Source organism: Periplaneta americana, chromosome 3, assembly GCF_040183065.1.
Source record: "Periplaneta americana isolate PAMFEO1 chromosome 3, P.americana_PAMFEO1_priV1, whole genome shotgun sequence".
Taxonomy (NCBI): domain Eukaryota; kingdom Metazoa; phylum Arthropoda; class Insecta; order Blattodea; family Blattidae; genus Periplaneta; species Periplaneta americana.
In genome coordinates, this window is record NC_091119.1 from 2,101,583 (window position 1) to 2,123,127 (window position 21,545).

At 35.1% G+C, this 21,545-nt stretch overlaps 1 protein-coding gene across 1 annotated transcript in view; it reads left to right on the top strand.

The window, feature by feature from the left end:
* LOC138695751 (allatostatin-A receptor-like) overlaps positions 1-20,940 on the top strand; it is an 865,724-nt gene extending 844,784 nt beyond the window's left edge. The window contains exon 8 of the transcript XR_011331188.1: positions 20,832-20,940. The gene's annotated coding sequence lies outside the window, so the exon portion shown is untranslated. The remainder of the gene's footprint in view (positions 1-20,831) is intronic.
* The last annotated feature ends 605 nt before the right edge of the window (positions 20,941-21,545 follow it).

A 21,545-nucleotide genomic window follows, 5' to 3' on the forward strand; every position in this document is an offset into this window, starting at 1 on the left:
CCAGTAATCAACGTCACTTGACAGATGATTTTCAATAAATCTTAGTATTAAACAATCTCTGATACGTGACTATCCATAATATCATATAGCAGAAGCTATAACAAACATAACCTAAATAATATAAACAAGTGTTAGAAAAGTTTTAATTAGGGATGATGAAATAAAAAATTAACATGAATAATTTTAAAAGAAACAATTATTGAAAGTACAATTTTCAAATTTGAATGTTTTAGTGGTTGGTGGTTCAGTTGATGTTATATTGGACGTGTGGGTAAAAGAAGTGAACTCGTTGATGTACATGGTGTATCCCTCAACTTATTCAGGATTTCCGAATGGTGCTCTTCATATATGACCAGTGATCTTTATTAATTCTTGTTCTTGAATGCCAATGCGAGTCATATTTGAAAGTGCTGTGCATCGACTGGAGTGGTTTGTAATTTTCTGTTTTTTGACGTCCAGACCAGTGCAGTTTGAAATGTTGGCAAACAAAGAAACAAATGCTAGGGTAGTAATAAAAATAAACAAATGCTAGGGACGCGATAAAATTAAACAAATGCTAGGGACGCGATAAAATTATGCGATAAGCAGCCATGATTGGTTGAAAGACGTCTTTACATACCGTTTTATTGGTCAAAAGTAGTGTGACGTAGTAAAAGTGTAATAGTCAATTTAAAAAACTCAATATTGCAGGATATAACAGTTCAAATAGCTGTCATAAACTTCGAAATAATTGTTGCCAATGCTTGTGCAAAGAAATATCATGTAGTTGAATCCTATTACTTTGTGAGTGAAATTTTATTTTTACGTAAACTTCATTGCTAACAAACCTCAATTATTTACGAGTGTTCTGACTTTTGAATAACTCTGTGAATCTTCACTATTCTACAGAAACTTGAACCACGATATTCTGGAGTTACAATAGAATTTGCCTTCTATTATTCTCTACTAATTAACCGATCTTGAGGGGCAAAGAAAGTGGAGACAAGTAAGTGTACAGCAACAAAGGGACGGCATACTCACGCGAGGCACCACAGCTGTCGATACTCCGCGGGTTATTGGTTGTGCGCCCCATTACGAACAGAATTAGATGCGACAAATTGAGTTAAACTGAAGACTCTGTTCCATTACAGAACAGAGACTGCGACTCCGTGTTTATATTTAAGGCGAGAAAGAGAAACAGTCTCTCCTTGCTCCGTTTGTTGATGTTTTCTGAATAAACAGGTGCTCCTGCAAGACATTTAAATGCCCTTGGAGGCGTAATTACATTTCCAGTTTTGTAGCTCGTAATCGCGGAATTGGATTAAGATGATGATCGAGTTACCCTCGAGAGTTGTTCACACGCGACGGGTGACGTAATCCCATGATGCAGTTACACTCACTAGGATAACTCAATGAGCGCAAACGAGCCAACATTGCGACTGTAGGCTGCCTCATCATTCTATTCTAATAGTTTCATGTACGGTACGCGTTCTTTGCGTGTCCTAATTCTTGCTGAACGCGTAATGAACACCACAGCTTAGGACACTTCTACAAACAAGTAACATTAAATTAAGAAATGAAATTAAATTTCAGTTATTATTTAACTAGTTCATTTCGTCATAATTGTAAGTTAAATATAAAGGCTGGTTCACAATAAACCGGGAACGAGAACCAGAATGAAAACGAGAAGCAGAGGACGTGAATATGAAAATTTTTGATTCGCAATAAACCGAGAACGTAGAGGGCTATGCATATCGATATGCATGTCAATAAGATATGTAAAGTCGATATTACGCATTCTGATGTTATTTGTGTATAATTGACCAATGACGTTCTCTCATGAGTACAAGGTAACCAACATAAACACAGGTTAACCAACTTCGAAATTTCAACTGAAACATTTCATTAGGTACGGCACTATAAATATGCCCATGCATCTTTATTATCACAACCTAGTTTAAGTCTACAATAACGTAAAATAATTAGAGAACAAACATTTGTAATAGAACAAAAATGAAGACCACAGTAGTTATTGAATTGAAGCATGAATATGTAGTGTGTAATACAACCAATACAGTAATAAAATATGATTCGCTTACGATCGGTGTTCAAAGATGCAGCTATTGAAAGCCACGTATTCTCCTTCATTTTCTCATCTTTATACGAGGCGCGCCGCTCATCGTAAACGTGAGGATTTTCCTCAACACTCAATATTAGAATCTCATCAAATAAAACTTGCTCCATGATGCACAGCACAGAACAAAATAATGCATAGGTTATGTCACGGTCTTCTTGCTACAAAATATACGACGACAAAATAGCTTTTGGATGGCAATAGAATGAATCTCGTGGGCTGTGATCGGAAACGTGAACGCCAAAGTTGAAACTTGGCCAAATCTGCGTTCCCGATCCCGGGCTCCGGCAAGCTTTCCGTTAATTGTGAATGCTCACATTTAAATGTACACATTTTAACAATTTTACCGTTTTCGTTCCGATTCTCGTTTCCGGTTTATTGTGAACCAGCCTTTACTGACGACGAATCTTCTCAAATTGATGCTTTATCAACTACACAGTTATTTAACGTCGATGGAATTGATGATAGTGAGACGGTATTTGGCGAGATGAGGCCATGCATTACCTGACATTCGCCTTACGGTTGGGGAAAACGTAGGAAAAAAATCCAAGCGAGAATTGAACCCACACCCGACAGCAACTCCGGATCGGCAGGCAAGCGCGTCAGCCGACTGAGCTATGCCAGTGGCTTGTTAATCATAATGACTGAAATTTACAGAAAATTATTTCCGAAAGAAAAGAGTGAGAATGATGTTCATTTTCGTTGTAAACAGACAAACTTTTATTAACTTTCAAGTTGCGAGTGTTGTGAAGTGATTTTATACACATAGTTCATATTATATAATGTTAGTTTTGTCCTTTAAATGTGCGGAAATTTGATCCGAACAAACGTAACTCTTCGTTCTGCAAAGGAATTTTACAATGTTACATTTTTTCGGATTTTTTTCTGCACATTTAAAGGTCAGAACTAAAATTATTTCAAACAGTTATCATAATACACTGCTCTCCTAAATTAATGGCTTTCCCAAAGCAGGCTATTAAGTATTTAATACAAAACAATTTTTATCTTAAAAAGGAAGCAAAGCGAGCAAAGTTGTATTAAACTTATTTGTTTGAAATATCTCAAAGAATAACCCCACGAAATAAATGGAGTTACTTATGGTTCACCCTGGACACAGTTCCAGCTCTCAGGCAAGCCAATAAATCACATCTATAATAGGATAAAGGTTCATGTTGCTGTAATATTGTGATGATTCTTTTTAAGAATTACTGAGCGAGAGCAACATAGGTTGTTTTGCGTCAACGCTTTAAGGGAATGTTCGTGGACAAGTTGCTGCAAAAAAAAAAAAAAAAAAAAAAAAAGGTTGTTCTCTCGCTCAGTAAAATTGTAATAAATTCTCAAAAAGAACTATCACAATATTACTCGTATCACAATATTACCAACCTTTAACCTATAATACTTTATTATCGTAAAGTGAGTTGTTACTTGTCCTAGTCACTTTTCGAACAGCACCATATTGTTTCCAGGGTATATGCGTTTTGAACTGAAGATTTGAAGTAAGAAAGTGAGTAAGTGGCATTTTCGTGAACATTGTGTTTTTTTACTGGAATAACAATATCTAGCCTTATAAGTAGGGATTTTTATGTAATTACATATTATATTCCTTTCAACCTAACCGTATATAAATAACAAATCTTTGTGAATCTTATAATTACCATTAATATAATAAAATTTGATACTACATATTTTTTACATATTTACACCACATTACATATTATGGTTTGATATTACATAAATCTACATATTTAGGGGTTTTATTAATTTTTACTTCCCTAAAAGGGGGAAAAAAATTCTGCTGGGGAAGTTTACAATTTGAAATACACAGATTTAAAAAGCCTTTTTACCTACCTAAGAAAGGATACATAGGGTACAGGGAAAAACGAACAATGTCACAATGCTGTTAAGCGTGATGTCGTCATCTAATTCACTTTATCACTACAAGCTTTAGAGTTATTTTTACCAAAAGTGGTAAAGGAGAATTAAAACCACGGGTACATTAATCATTTCCTTCATTTCAAATAGAAACACCAATAAATTTAGCAGTAATATACCGAAATAGATCAATATCTCAACCTTAATGGAAATGAGACATTGTTCGTTTTCTCGTGTACCCTACTTCGGGAAGAAACATAACGTCCTTAGTTCCAGGAGGTAATAGAGGCACTCACCCCATACCGCCTACTGTAATTTTTTTTAAATTTATTTATTTTATGTCGCTTTAACTTAGGAAGTCATATCGCGACAATACGTACATAAACAATTCTTACAGTTTACATTAGTTTACTGTATTACAATAATCATTTAGATACATTTGCAAATGTCGATAGCTTTCAGAAATTTAATTAAGTTTGAACTGAATGATGGGTTGTATAGAACTGTTGATAAGTCTTTTGGTATATGGAATTGATCTCGATGAAGGTGATATAGTGGACATTCAGAAATTAAATGTCGTACAGAGATCCTAATGTGGCAATTGGTGCATGTTGGAGGAGGAGTTCTGTCTAGAAGATGAGAATGTGTAATTCTGGTGTGGCCAACTCGCAATCTGGTGATTATTACTTGGTCTTGACGTAATTTATGAGTGAACAAAATGCAACCTTTCTCATACAACTACCTTGTATTGTAAAAATTACTCAGAAAGTAGCGTTGCCTTCATACGGTGGAGTGGGACGAGGATGACATGATTTGTCTCGAACTATAATTGTTCTGCACACGTCTTAACAAGCCGTTCCCATGCAATTTGCAACCTTACCCACCCTCTTCCTAATCCTTCCAGGGAAAACCCGTGTCAAGTCTGACATGAGCCACAATAAAGTAGCCGACTTTTGAAAAGAAACTGGAGTAAAGGAACAAACTGAAAAGATGTTGAAAGATTAAAATAAATAGCTTTCCAGGTTATTGCTTGACCTCTTTACTTTAAATTTAGTAGACCTATACGGAAATGGGATTTTCCGAGCAATTAGAAAGTATGGTTCTCGGCTTGAATGATCCTACCTTCTGAATGAGACAGGAATGTCACTTTTCAAACAACAGTTTGTAAATGCCTATAGTTTGAGGTTTTAGTAGATACTTTGTTTCTTACAGGGAGCAGCTAAAATGCATGTGTCCCACATCTCCTCTTATTCTCTCCTAATCCAGTAAAGCGAAACAGTGCTTGCAGTTCTGTTGTGTCATTCATTTCACTCAGTTCTCTAGTTTTAGTACTTACAGTATAAAGTGCAAGTGAGTTTATCTACTGCTTTTAACTAACTAAAATGACCCCTGTATCTTCAACCCTAACGACAAAAATAAAATCATGGACTGCGATGGACGAAGCTTTCACTACAGATGGAAAAATAGTAATGTGTCAAGTGTGCGGTAAAAAAGTCGGGTGCTCTATGAAATCACAACTGGAGAGTCTTACCTATCCTATATCTGCCAGATATTGATATTAAATATTTTCATGATTTTACAGTCATATTTTGGTACATATTCAGCTTATTTTTCTTACATAAATATGTACATATTTCACACATTGATATTACATAAAAATCCGGTCCCTACTGATGACATAAATAAGAATCAAAGTCCAGACTCATGTCTTTATTTTTTTTTATTAGACTTCATAGATAGCGGGGCGTACATGTGCCAATAGCGTCAACGTATATTAAGACTGGTTTATTACGAAAGTTTGAATATGAAACTTAGATCTGTATTTATTTAGTCTTCAACTCAGCTCTAAGAGACAGTTCAAGAATTCGACATGTGATTCACTTCAACGCAATTCAGAGGAAAGGAATCACTTCACAAAATGGAAAATACGAATGAAACATACAAAGTGAATAAAATAATTCGCGATTTTTGTTACAACACAACAAATCTAAGGTGATTGCCTGGTTGGGTTTTTTCCGAGGTTTTCCCCAACCGTAAAGTGAATGCCAGGTAGTCTATGGCGAATCCTCGGCCTCATCTCACCAAATACCATCTCGCTATCACCAATCTCATTGACGCTAAATAACCTCGTAGTTGATACAGCTTCGTTAAATAACCAACTTAAAAAAGAAGAATCCACGATTAATAATAGAAAACTGTGAATTACAAAAGACATAACCAAAGGACATTGACACATCTGTCCTAAAACAACAACGTACTCCAGATAGCTACTGAATTTGTAACAGACCAAAGTCATTTCTACTTATCTTAGGTGCACTGGCACTGAATTATGTGTCATTATTCATCATCGTGAATCTTTGAAATAATATAAGTAACTTTTAACCTGGTCGGGTCATGAAATTCATCCGTCATGTTTTTTCTTACATCCTCGGCTATATTTTATACAAAGGAAAAAAAAAAAGATTTTACACAATTCAATGATATTTCTGTCATGTTGCTAATGTAGTATGTGAATGTACATAAGGCGACTGAAAATAACACAGTATTCATTTCAAAATATTGTTGTTTACGTCCGAAAATATGCTACTGCGAAATTCTATCTGTATAACCACGTTGCAAATATAGTATGTTATGCATTGTGGAAATAACAATCTCTTAATATCTAAAATACCGTTAAGCCTATAACGTCTCTCAGAATATTAGTCTTTATGTTAAAAAATGACTTATTGCAAGTTTATATTGTGTCTGTATTCTGTGTATAAGATAAGAATTAATATAATATGTTCTGAATTTGTGGGATATAGTTTTCCAAGTCATATTTAAAAAAAACTGGGTATGATATAAGCCAAGGGGTAAAAAAAAAACTTCCAATATAAATTAAATTATATAGCTATGTACATATTGATTCCATGCTGAAATTGATCAGAAAGAAAAAAAAAAGAATCCTATTTTTTTTGGGTTTTACTTTGTTCATAGTTTGATTTTGTATTTCTGGCGGTGTGGAAGAGAAGGCCTAATGGCCTGAACTACACCGGAATGTATGAATGAATAAATAGATAGATAAATAAATAAATAAATAAATAAAAACAAATAAATAAATGAATTTAAAAAAAACCGTTGAACGTGAGGTACACGAGACATGTTTTCTTTTCGGTGCCTGATTTACAACTGTTTTAAATTGAGTTGGCAGGCATTTCGCTAAGGAGTTCATCAATTCATGTAAATGAAGTTAAGTAAAGATTCGTGTTAGGTTAGTAAAGACAATTCGTTTTGGTTGTCTATAGTTAGGTTTCCGAGATTTCCGAAAATGTAATAATCAGTTTAATTAAAAATAGAAGCAGAAAGGAAAACCCGTGCAACGCCGGGTGCTTTCAGCTAGTTAATAAATAATTGTAGAAATATCGATCTGAATGTTCAATTTAATTCGTATCGCACATTATTATGTTTCCTAAATAGGGATTACTTTCGTTTCTTACAAAATTTCGTCATTTAGTTTAAAGACTGAACAATAACTCTTGGAATAAATTTCATCTCGACAGACTTCAGCCTATATTTACTTTGACTCTAATAGCACAACTTATAACCATAGAATAGAACTACGCCGACTGTATTGTGTAACTTATTCTTGTAGTCTTTCGTACTTCCTACGTTTGAATTTTTAGATCAAACACTGAATGACTATGGTCTTCACTAACGTTTCCTGAAAACTTTTAATTCATTCTTATATCTACGTTTATTTAGGAACTTTGCTACGTAAAAGAAGTTTAACACATGGATCCAAGTCAAAACAGTGCTTAACTTGCTTTGCATACAAAAACTCAGGGAAGAGATTCTAGAGGCAGTTGTCGTCTGTTCTGGGTTTCTAGTGCAACATCCCAACTTGTTTCCTCTGAAATGGCACAACTTGCGTGCATGAAATTCGGTCTCTGTATAATACCTGAGCGTCACAGAGGCTTACAAGGAACCTCGGCTAGTTTGTAATCAGATCTCCTTTGCTTCCTCCGACTTAACTTTGTTGGTCAAAGAGATCTACTGTTAATGAAATAAAACTTCATTATGTAGCTTTCTGAAACGTAACACAGTTGCGGCTTTTCATTACCGTCTAGTCTAGTACATTGTTATTTGAGATCTCAGACAGGAACGTGTGCCCAGCAAATGGGCAACGGAATTTTCTACAAAAATCAATAAAAAAATATTTACTTAGGTACCAAATGTGTTTTTCAAAAACAGATAAATTACGCGGACCTAATGTGACCGTAGCAACCATGTTTTCTTCAAAGGTGCTCAATTAACTTGCTGACGTGAGTGGTAGATATAGCTTCATGAAATCAAAATTGATTTTCATGAAGTAGATTATTTGTTTCAAAATATGTTACAACCGTAACTACGTTAGAACATATTTATCGGGCTGAAACTTGAATTTTACATTCGTAACATTTGTTGGGTATTAAGGTCTACGGCCTAGTTGCAGAAACGCAAATCAAATCAGTCCCTGATCGCCAATCAGTTGATGTCTGATTTATTTGATTGTTTATTGCGTTGCACGAACGTGAATCTCCAATCAACTTGTCTTGATTTACTAATTGCTGATTTGAGAAAGAGATACACTTGACAACAGCGCTATTTAGATACCACAGCCAATTTGATGCTCTTTAATAGTCGCAAAATGAATGCATCAAGTGGGCGGTGATTAGGAAAAAAAGTGCATGCTTTGCTGTTTTTTGTAGAAAGGAATTAGGCAGATTCTATTTATATAGACTACAATATAGTGAAAGAAATGAAGCAAACAAAAAACGTGAGGCGACCAAATTTTTGTGATAATGATAGAGCCCTCTTATTAAACATCATAGAGAGCTTTAATTGAAAATAAGACGGATAGTGTTTGGATGAAGCAGAAAAAAGAAAATTGCTTCACAATTTAATGAAGCTACGTATGAGGTAGCAAGAACACCTCAGCAATTAAAGATTGCGTCTGCATATATTTGTTTCAATTTTTGAAATACACGAATCCTTACTTAACCTAAATATTTGCTCAAATTCTCTGTCATTATATATAAAAAAACAAGTCATGTTTATCATGGAAATGCCTTCCTCTTAATAATATTTTTTTCATATTGTTCGAAAATTTCTTCATCTGAAGAATTCATTAGGCCCATCTCGAAATAGTACATTATGCAACGAGCCTATAATGATAGTAATTAAGAATCGAGTATGGATATTTATGAAACGAGCGCAAGCGAGTTTCATAATTTCCATACGAGCTTTTTAATTACCATTATAGGCGAGTTTCATACGACTTTTTATGCTCGACCGTATTTCTAACTTGAAATTACCGGTATTCAGATGTATATATTTTATTTGTAACTGACAAGATCGGAAGTGACCTTGTTCTAGGTCGTGAATTGTGAGATGTGCGCAGACGCGAAAGTATTGATTTTTTCCGGGGAACAATAATGTCATTGACCTTGACGTAGTCCCGTTAAACTTGATAATATTATAACTTTATAACCTTGATTATTGAATTCGACATTGAAAAATGAGATGACAAATTGAATTTATTTGAATATTATTTACAATTAATGCTAATTATTACAGTAACAGAACATAACCTTCTGCGACAGTATTGGATTTCCAGCCTCCGTGACTTTTCCCTAATTCTCTTTCGATTGCATATCCGAGAATAATCGATACTTGCGGTTTTATAACGGTAGAAAGCTGACCTGTCATTGGCTGAACAGTTGTAACCTGAGTCGTCATTGGCTGAAAGACCTGTCCTTTAATGAGTAGGTGTACTTTAATGACATGCATTAAAGGTCTGCTACCAGGTGTATAATTACTACATTTCGGCATGGTCGAGCATAAACAATATTATTATGCTATAACTATTTACTATATAAATTACAGTAAATGCATTATAAACAGAACAACATAAATATACTTGATCAGTGATCAGTCACTTAACCAGCAAAAATCTGTTGATGAAATCTGATGGAAGACTGATCTCCGATCAAATACTGATTGTTCTTTCTGCAACAGAAATAGAACTGATGGCCAATCAAACCCTCCTTGATCGCCAGTCATATTTTGATCGGTGTTTCTGCAACCGGGCCTAGATCTGGAAACTTGGATCAGTCTCGCACAAAAGACATCCCTGATAACAGAATACATTTTCTTGCTTTAGTCAATTATTTCTACTTGGCCTACGCATTTGTTTGTTAGGTCCAAGCGTTTTTCTACACAGGCTGTTTCCACTGCAGTTTTAAATCTGTTTCAGTCCTTGTCGTGTCACATGTAACGGGTCATGCGCAGCTCAGACTTTTTGTGGCTGGATTCCCTTCTCACATGTGAGTGATTTTCCGCTAATGTGAAGCGCTGCAGATCCGGCTTGTTTAGCCCTCACGTCCGCCTCGCCTGTCCAGTATGCAATGTTTACATTTTTCCCTCATATTCCTCGCTGTTTGTAATTTTATTGAATCCGGTAGGTATTTACATGTCCAAGCTCAGAGTGGGATATTGGATATTTCAGGACTATATTCAGGTGTAGTATGACTTTCTTCCGATATGTGAACCTTCATACCCGTATCGTAAATTAAATTCAAGTGACTATTACACTTTTACTACGTCACACTACTTTCGACCAATAAAACGGTACGACAGGACGTCTTTCAACCAATCATGGCTGCTTATCGCACAATTTTATCGCGTCCCTAGCATTTGTTTATTTTTATCGCGTCCCTAGCATTTGTTTAATTTTGTCGCGTCCCTAGCATTTGTTTCTTTGTTTGCCAACATTTGAAACTGCGCTGGTGTGGACGTCAAAAAAAAAAAATATATATATATATATAATTACAAACCACTCCAGTCGATGCACAGCAGTTTGAAATATGTCTCGCATTGGCATTAAAGAACAAGAATTAATAAAAATCACTGATCATACCTATGCATCTTCTGAAATCCTATTTACAAATAAATGAAGAGCACGATTCGGAAATCCTGAATAAGTTGAATACACCATGTAGGCCTAAATCAACGAGTTCCACTTCTATTACGCACACGTCCAATATAACATCAATTGAACCACCAACCACATTCAAATTTGAAAATTGTACATTCAATAATTATTCCTTTTAAAATTATTCATGTTTATTTTTGATGTCATCGTCGTTAATTAAAACTTTTATACTTATGTATATTAGTTAGGTTATGTTATAGCTTCTGCTATATGATATTATGGATAGTCACGTATCAGAGATTGTTTAATATTAAGATTTATTGAAAATCATCTATCTGTCAAGTGACGTTGATTACTGGGATTCGGATAATTGAAGTGGAATGCAACCGTTTTAATAAAAATAAAACTGAATCAACAAAGCTTTCTTGACTAGTAACATTGCCATCGTGTATAGATGGAGAACTTCTCGACGAGAAGGCATTGCTCACTACTGCCATCTAGCATGCATCTAGCGTAATATTTGTAATGTTGAGACGGTACAATAATACATTTGAAGACAGTTGTATTTTCGTAAGTCAATTAATATTTTATTGTATTGGAGTACTTCGTTACTTCTAATCTTTATATACTTTCTTCTAATCGTGTGATAGTCAATTAAATCCCACTCGAGTTTTGATTTTCTCTAGATAAATCAAAACGTCTAGTGAGATTACTGTTGATAAAAATCCGCTCTTGGCTAATAAACAGTTACGTGTATTTCACCCAAGTCTCCTAATTCGCGGAAGGGTGTCTTTGTAGCCCTTTAACGCCGCAGTTGTCACGGATGTTACATTTTTACTAGTTTCAAACTCTATATATATTGAAAATGAAGTGACTTTTGTCGACTTTTATTATTAGGATTAATTTAGAAGATCAGTATCATTTTACAGAAAAAAAAAAGTTTGAATAAAATTTATTATTATTGCAGAAATATAAAGAAAACATTTCCATCACGGATATTACAAGATTTGTGAACTAATTTTACACCTTATCAACAAAAAGTGTAAAACACAGGTCTCTGAAAAATGAGCTTCATTTTCATTGTGTCCATGTAAAAGCTACGCAAATCTCATGGCATTCAGTTAGTTCACAAAAACATAATCAGTAAATAATTTACAGCTGTTTGTTCCATATGTTACACACATTTGTCACGGATGTTACAGATGAGTTAATGTCCTTAATTTTTCCAGTTTCAAAAATACCGCGATATTTCTAGTCAAAATATTCACTTGAACTATAAGGTTCCTAATTGTTATTAATCAAAACTACTTAAAATGAATAGCAGAAAGAATAGAGTATAGAGTAAAAAGTTCCTTGATCCTGGAGCTCTGGAATTAACAGTGCAGACTCAAAATATTTCTTCAACAATAGCTGCTTGAAATACATACATTAACAGCTGATCTCTCTATGAGTAAGTGCTGCAAACTTTAGAAAATCAAAAAGTACCTATTACCTAGCCAAGACCACTTGCATTCCTTTTGAAAATAAAACATTAGACTATTTAAATTTAGAGACTCATCTATGTCTTACACTAATAGTAAACAATATTTCTGAAAAAAAAAAAAAAAAACTTTTTCATTGGAATTCCCAGTTTGCCTGCAATGGTTGAGCTGTGTTTGTCGTTTGAAGAGAAAAAAAATGTGCCTTAGGACTATGGACAGGGCTAAAAAATGAAAACGTGCAATAAGGGCAGAACTGGATAACAGTATTAGATATAATCCTACTATTATTACATACTAGGTTCAAAAAGTTCCCGGAATTTGCTAGTATCATAGAAACAACGTACCTTAAACACTATTCTACAGCATTCCCTTCAAAATAGTTGCCTTCTGCAACAACACACTTTTGCCAACGCGTGTAGAGTTCCTGGAAGCAGGCCTGGAAGCCATTTTGTGAAACCCGTCTTAGTGCTCTCGTCGCGTTTGCGATAACCTCTTCAGATCTGGAGATCGCTCTCCGTCCTTTCAGATGGCTTTTCAGACAGGGAAACAGAAAGTAATCAGGTGGTGAGAGATCAGGAGAGTATGGTGGGTGATCCAAAGCAGTTATGTTGTGCCTGGCAAGAAAATTCTTTACAATAATTGCGCGATGAGCAGGTGCATTGTCACGCATAAGGAACCAGTTGTTTTCTGCCCACTTTTCTGGACGTTTCCTTCTCACTGCGTCCCGGAGGCGACGAAGGATTTCTACGTACAATTCTTTCGTTACAGTACGACCTTCTGGAATGAACTCATGGTGCATGAGACCCTGAGAGTCGAAGAAAACTTCCAACATAACTTTGCCTTTGGAAGTGTTCCTAGGAAATTTTTGCTTCCGAGGAGATGTTTTCGATTTCCACTCAGATGACTGTCGTTTAGGGACTGGGTCGTACAAGTAGCACCAAGTTTCATCACCAGCAATAATTTTGTTTAAGAAATCACCATCTTCATCAGCCATACTGATCATGTCCCCAGCAAGAGTCATTGTTGTTTCTTTCTGTTCTGCCGACAACATTTTCGGAACTAACTTCTGAAACACGTAATGCATGTTGAGATGCTTGTGAAGAACATTGTGTACACTTCCGACTGATATTCCGACCTCTGCTGCTATCTCTTTTATGGTTTTACGTCGGTCGTCCCTCACAACATTACGCACATGCTGAACGATTGCTTCATTTGTTGCAGTTGTTGGTCGGCCGCTGCGTACGTCATCTTTGATGCTATCGCGGCCACCAGAAAAGCGTTTATGCCAGGCATATACTTGAGTTTTTTTCATTGCTGCTTCGCCATATGCTTCTTCCAACAATCTTAATGTCTCTGCAGGAGTTTTGTGTAACAAAACACTGAACTTGATGTTTGTACGTTGCTCTGTGGACATAATTACAAAATGCGACGAACAAACAAAACACTATGATAAACAATTGCCTACAACTCTAAACCAACAATCGCCATTATCAACAAACTTTAAGGAAATGACATCATGAATGTTACCAGCAAAACAAATGTATAATATCCTTTGTTATATATTAATACGAAAAATGGTAGTAAAATTCCGGGAACTTTTTGAACCCAGTATTATTATTATTATTATTATTATTATTATTATTATTATTACTATCATCATCATCATCAACTTCTCCGGTATAATAACATTAGGAGTAATCAGGATCCGTCTGTGCTTATCTGTTTAACAAATATTGGTTGTCATAATACTTGTCACATTAGTTTATTCAGTTTTTAACGTTTTCGGCTTGAATAAGCCATCTTCAGAAAAGTTAAATGCCTAATTACATGAATGAAATTGGTACATGTCTATATAGTACAAAATAGATGAATCAGTTGAAATTATAAGTCTCTGTGGTGGTAAATATTGAACATAAATTGATTAAAATATTAAAACAAGGGCTATATGTGTTCAAAGGCACTAGAGGGCCACATAACGAGCAACTGTAACATGTAAAATATAGCCAGTTTCCTGTGTAACTGTTTAGTTGTGTTAAATAATACACCAACAGTAATTCTTTTAAACCGCTTCAATTCGTTTTCTTTTTAAATGTATAGCCTACTACCAAATTTCTCAATAATAGATCATAAATTGTATTCTGTACCTTAGGGCTTAGGGTGAAGGGCCGCAGTAGAGTAATGGGGGCCTGTCATCAAAAAGATTCAGAATACTGGTATCCATAATCGAACTCATGTCATCTATCGATGTGGAGCAACTGTTTTCATGTATGGCCGTGAAATGAGAGGACCCAACTTCAAATCCTAGTTGGGCAATTTAAATGGTTGAGATTTTTCTGGGTTTTCCGTTGACCCATTCAGAGTAAATGACGGATAATTTTCGGGGCTAAACTCTGAACTCATTTCGCTGGCATTATCAATCAGTAATTCATAAAGCAGCGTAAAATAACCAATGAAAGAAAATTAATGTCTGTCTAGAGTCTAGGAACGAGTAGGTGAATTGAATGAGGGGGCACCATGACCCAGCACTGCGATCTTTTACGATCTATTGCGCTAGTCCTCAAGCTAGGTGTATCCTCAAACTCACACCGGCTGATACACTAAAGTTCGCTGTGTGCCCAGGTTTCGAACAGGCAACCCCCCTCATCCCTAGGCCAGCTCCCTCCGTGCATCGTCAGCCGGCGTTCGGGGAATGCTATGGAATGACGACGGAAGGATGCAGCTGCCTAATATGAGGAAACTGGAGAACCCCAGGAAAACCCCAACCACGATCTTGCCGGCACAAGTGTCACTATGGATTTTTCAGTGAAAAACCCCAAGCTAACCGGCACTAGAAATCGGACCGCCTGCGTGGCAGCTGAAGGGGGTCAAACTATTATGAAGTTGCAAACCCTAAGAGGGAAACAAATGTTAAGATGGGACGAGATAATAATAATAATAATAATAATAATAATAATAATAATAATAATAATAATAATTTATTTAACCTGGCAGAGTTAAGGCCATACGGCCTTCTCTAACACTCAACCAGGAGTAAAACTGCGTTACAAAAAACACTACAAATTTACAAAGTACACTACAATTTTACACACAAAACTGAATAACATAATAATAAAATGTAAACAACAAGTAAGTAGAAATCAGACATAATATATAACATACAGAAAGAAAGGAATAAGCATAATAAAATGTGAACAGCAGGTCAAAATACATGAGACATACAAAGTATAAAAAAATAAGACAATTATTGATGATGATGATAATAATAATAATAATAATAATAATAATAAGACTAGTAATAATAATAATAATAATAATAATAATAATAATAATAATAGTAGTAGTAGTAATAAAATAGTGCAATACAAAGCATACAATGAACACAATATTTTTAAGTACACACAGTAAGGAAAATTATGATTATATATAACTCAACTTATCACATTATAGATATACCATTATCGGAAAATATGAAAACAAAAATATAAAATAAATTAAATATCACTTACTTACAAATAGCTTTTAAGGAACCCGAAGGTTCATTGCCGCCCTCACATAAGCCCGCCAGCGGTCCCTATCCTGTGCAAGGTTAATCCAGTCTCTATCATCATACCCCACCTCCCTCAAATCCATTTTAATATCATCCTCCCATCTACGTCTCGGCCTCCCTAAAGGTCTTTTTCCCTCCGGTCTCCCAACTAACACTATATGCATTTCTGGATTCGCCCATACGTGCTACATACCCTGCCCATCTCAAACGTCTGGATTTTAAGTTCCTAATTATGTCAGGTGAAGAATACAATGCGTGCAGTTCTGTGTTGTGTAACTTTCTCCATTCTCCTGTAACTTCATCCCGCTTAGTCCCAAATATTTTCCTAAGCACCTTATTCTCAAACACCCTCAACCTATGTTCCTCTCTCAGAGTGAGAGTCCAAGTTTCTCAACCATATAGAAGAACCGGTAATATAATTGTTTTATAAATTTTAACTTTCAGATTTTTGGACAGCAGATTGGATGATAAGAGCTTCTCAACCGAATAATAACACGCATTTCCCATATTTATTCTGCGTTTAATTTCCCCCCGAGTGTCATTTATATTTGTTACTGTTGCTCCAAGATATTTGAATTTTTCCACCTCTTCGAAGGATATCTCCAATTTTTATATTTCCATTTCGTACAATATTCTGGTCACGAGACATAATCATATACTTTGTCTTTTCGGGATTTACTTCCAAACCGATCGCTTTACTTGCTTCAAGTAAAATTTCCGTTAAATATCACTAGAACAAAAAAAAAAAAAGTGAATACGTGGAAACATGCAATACAACACTTGTCATAATAGTAAGTCAGTTTGGCAACTCGTCATAAGATAATTTTCTAACTTGGATTTGAAAGATTTCAATGTTCGACAGCCCTTGACTTCAGGCGGCAGAGAGTTCCAGTGACGAGAGGTAGCAACAGTGAAAGATGAGGAATACAGAGATGATGTGTGAAGTGGAATTTCTAGCGTGTTATCGCGTTGTGATCGAGTATTAATATTATGATAGCGAGAGAGAGTATGAAAACGAGCCAATAAATATAGTTATCTAATAGTCATAGATAAGATATAGAGTAAGCGAAGAGGACGGGGAAGAAGGAAAAGCAACTCATTGAAGAAATTCAACTCCCGGAACCTTTATCCATCTCAACTCTCACAGAATTTCGATGAAATCAAACGTATTATTATCTGCAAAAGCCGACTGTGACAGAGCTGTGGTCGGGTAATAAATTCTGTTTTAAGAGCCAAAACTAATATGGGAGTAGAGAACACCAACAGCGAGGGAATAAAATTAAACACAATGAAGTGGGGTTAATGAAATCTCTCGCTGTAAGTGCTGCAGCACTGCAATCACAAACGGAGAGACTTAATTAACTTAACTCCATCCCGCCACTAATGCATCCCATCTATACAACAACCCCTTTCCTTTCCTTTACGTTACGATATATAGACATATTTTGTCGCTCCTGTTTACGACAACTATATATATAATTTGAACTGGTAATGAGAATTACGGGAAAACGGCTGAACGGATTTTAATAAATGACCCCTCATTTTGAAGCTTCAAACTCAAAGTTTTTCAGAAAAATAGTAGTTTTCAGTGAAATGTTAATTTTCCTACATCATTTTCCTATTTTCCAAAATCCATCTGTCGTCAGTTTTGAGAAATAATGTCTTTCCAGAATAAAACAAAACACACACTACAATAAACAATAGACTATTACACGAAGGCCATGACCTGCAGGATTGCTGACATATTTAGAGCTCAAATTCAATTGGTTATTAAAAACTTCAAGACTTACTAAAAATAATTTACATGTCTGATTCTGCGGTATTTATTTTCTGAGTACAGTTATGTGTTGGATATTAAAATCTACAATGGCATTATTAGCATTACAAATGAAATATTATTATAGTTAATGCCATGATGTGAGTTTTTTCATTAATTATACATATTTCATTGCTATATTGATGATATGAAAGTGAAACGTTTTGGAGTTATATAAGTAGATGTGGAGAATATCTTAAATTTGAGCTTCATTTCTATAATTTACTGAGTGACGGCTATATATATATATATATTACAAAACTTATGTAAGGTAATAATATTGTTATAAAAATCAAATATTTTTATAGTTATTAGGGGAGAGTCGGGTAGTATCGGACATCGGGTAGTAGCGGACAGTGCGTTTCTTTCACCTACCACCATATGGTAATACCTGAATGACATAGTTACGTTTCTCTATGCGACATCACAGAAACGTAACCATGTCAATCAGGTACTATCATCGTGTGGTAGATGAAAGAAACTCACTCTCCGATATTACCCGATGTCCGATACTACCCGACTCTCCCCTAATCAAGTGGGGTTGGGTCTTTTTTATATACTTAATGGCGGTGTGATGTAGATATTTATTCTGTCCAGTGTTGGCTCGAGAAAGCGCCAAAAATATAGTTCCTAAGGAAAGACCAAAAAGTATTACTTACTGATAAAATAAGAGTCCTACGACATTTTGTAGTCCCCCGATCATTTGCGTTTTCGCGTTGAAACTCAAAAACTGAAGGTGAATAAGTTCAAGAAAAAGTATTTGACATTAAAAAAACATTCAGAGGGAGTGTGTTTCATTATTTGGAAGCAAATAACTTTTAAAATGTCTGGTATTCTTCACTGAAAGTAAATCTGAAAAATTTTTATTTGAACGTCTAATGAACTTAGTTTGCAGCATTTGCTGCACAAACCATTAGTTGCCTTATAAATCCATCCTATTTCATTTCCTATTCCAATACTAAATAGGCTACATGTTTTACTGGTATTAAGGGTGCTGATGTGCGTCACGGTATGCTGACGTATGCATAAGCAGGAATGTCCTATACTTAAGTGTAGCTATTTGTTAGTGCATGTGTTTGTATATGGGTACGCGTCTTTGTTTATTTTTCTGTTTACGTAGGCCAGCGGTTCTTAGACTTTCGTATTTCGGGCCTCCTTTTTTCTGCCTTGGATAATTCTGCATCCCCTCCCATAACATAAGATATAAAACACACTGAGTCCGGGACAAAATTTACCAATAATAAAATTTAATAACTCGCGTAATAATGGAGATAGGAAAATTAAATTTGCGGCAAATGAAAGAGGGACATTTTAAGTTTTATGTATGATGTTGGCAATATTTGGTCATTGTTGTTGACATAGCTGTAATTAAAATGGCGTTTACAGTGCAACAAAAAGTTCAATGCTGCTATTGGCTTGCCGAATTCAAGTATCCGAAGATAGTGGAGAGAAGATTTAGACAACAGTGACCTGAGAAGCAACCACCAGATAGGCACACAATAACAACTTGGCATAGAAAGCTTCTTGAGAGAAAACACCACGCGGGAAGAAAGTGACAGAAGCGCGAGTCGACAGAATTCCAACGGAGCCCGTGTAAGTCTGTTCGCCGTGCCAGCAGGGAACTTGCAATTCCAAAGTCAACTATCCACGATGTTCTGCACAAGAGGTTACGTCTGCATGCATACAAGATTCAATTGGTTCAAAAGTTGAAACCAAACGACTTGCCTGCACGATATGATTTCGCTAGTGACATGCTGTTGAAAATTGATATTGTAAATGGATATCTGCAGAAGGTCGTGTTTAGTGATGAGTCCACCTTCCACGTCTGTGGGATCGTCAACAGGCATAATTGTCGCATCTGGAGATCAGATGTAGTGAGAGAATTGGAAAGAGACAGTCCTAAGATTAATGTTTGGTGCGGACTTACACATGAAACTGTGATTGGACCGTTTGGCAAGAACTTGAATATCGCCGGGACATCTGTCGTGCTACAAGAGGTGCACACATAGAAGTTTATTAGTGGTCATTCGAAACTTTGGAAGTCCCTTTGTCAATTCCCGCAAACAGCATTTTCATCCATCAATTATTTGGTGAGTTATTAAACTTTCTTATTGGTAAATTTTGTCCCGGACACCCTGTATATTAGAATAACCCAATACGCGGAAATTTAAACTCTATTGTCAACATTAGACAACCCTGATCTCCTACAGCTAATTAGCCTAGTTTCAATATTGGTAAATCAAATTTGAGAAAGCGATCTCTCTTTTTCTTTTACAGACATCAAAAACACTATCTCATAAAATGTCTCCACTTTTATTAATGCTTCGAACTTACAATCATCTATCAAATAAACAGGATTTAGATTTCTCGTTATCGTACAATATGTACAAGAAAAAGTTATATACAGCAATGGTTTCATGATATGTTGGATTCTAGTTGCATGTTGGTTGTAGTTGTAGTCAGGTATCATGCTGGTTGGAACACGTGTTCTGTAGTGGTGAATTTCTTAAATAAATAAATTATGCCTATTAGGCCTACTATATAATACTGTATATTGAATTTATTAACATAGTGTTATATTTACTCTGTAATTTGCCAATTATAGCTACATTTTACATTTTTGGCTATGATATCTATACTTACCTCTTTTTAATTTATTTTTATTTGGTATTTTTAATTTATATCTATATGTGTCTTTTATTTAGGTAGTATCTATTTGTTTTTCTTTCATTTTAAATTTTTAATTTGTAATTACACTTGTATCTTGCATTTGTTTCTGTTTTATCTCCTTTTTTCATGTTATATGCAATTCTGTGTTTTTTAAATAAATCTGTACTATCTATTGTAATTGGGGCTTTGCCCTGTTATAGACACAAATAAATAAATAAAAAATAAATAAATAAATAAATAAATTAGCTATCGCTGCCGATGTAGCCTACTCTAGTCGCGCAGTATTATGACGTCATTTCCTGTTACCCGAATGTTCACGACAGATATCGACGAGTGTCGAAATTTCTAGATTGAAAATAATTTCGTATTTTCTTTTTCAGAGACGATGATACTGCCTCGTATCACCTGGCTTCTTCTCCATACATGGAAGAATCTTCTTTTCGGGAACACAAATTTCAACTTCCAAAATCACTGCCATCTGGTTACAAGGTGTGTAAATTCAATGTCGCTTTTATATAAGGGGACACTGTGGAGTTCGTAGAAACTTGTTTTCTTATTGGGGCAGTTTCAATGAGATGTTTGTCGGGGTGTGTTTAGCTGTCCCTAAAAAATATTAACTGAAACTCAAGTGCTTTGGACGTTTTGTAAAGAAAAACAAATAAACTAATTATTGCACGTATTATTTTTATATAGGCCTATGTAACTTAATTTTCAATATTATTTTTCTTTAATTCACTTAAATTTTTAATGTAAGGAATCATAAAATATGATATTATTTACTTTCTTAAAATTAGACATTAGCAGTCGCTGACATAGAGGGAAATTGTGTGATATTTCGTGTAAGAATCAGAGGTCAAACTTATTTTTAAAAAGCTGTGCAAAATTGAGTTTAAAGTGTCTATTACATGCTCACGAAGCTAATAGGTATTTAAAAAAACATAATTTTTAAGAAATTTACAACTCGAATTCGGTTTAATCCTGGCGTACATCGACAGACGACATAGTCTATCAATGTTACCAAGTCTGAAATAAAAAAGATGCCCAGAAATCTATATTTAACTCCAGAGTGTCCTTTAGCAAAATGCCGCAAATAA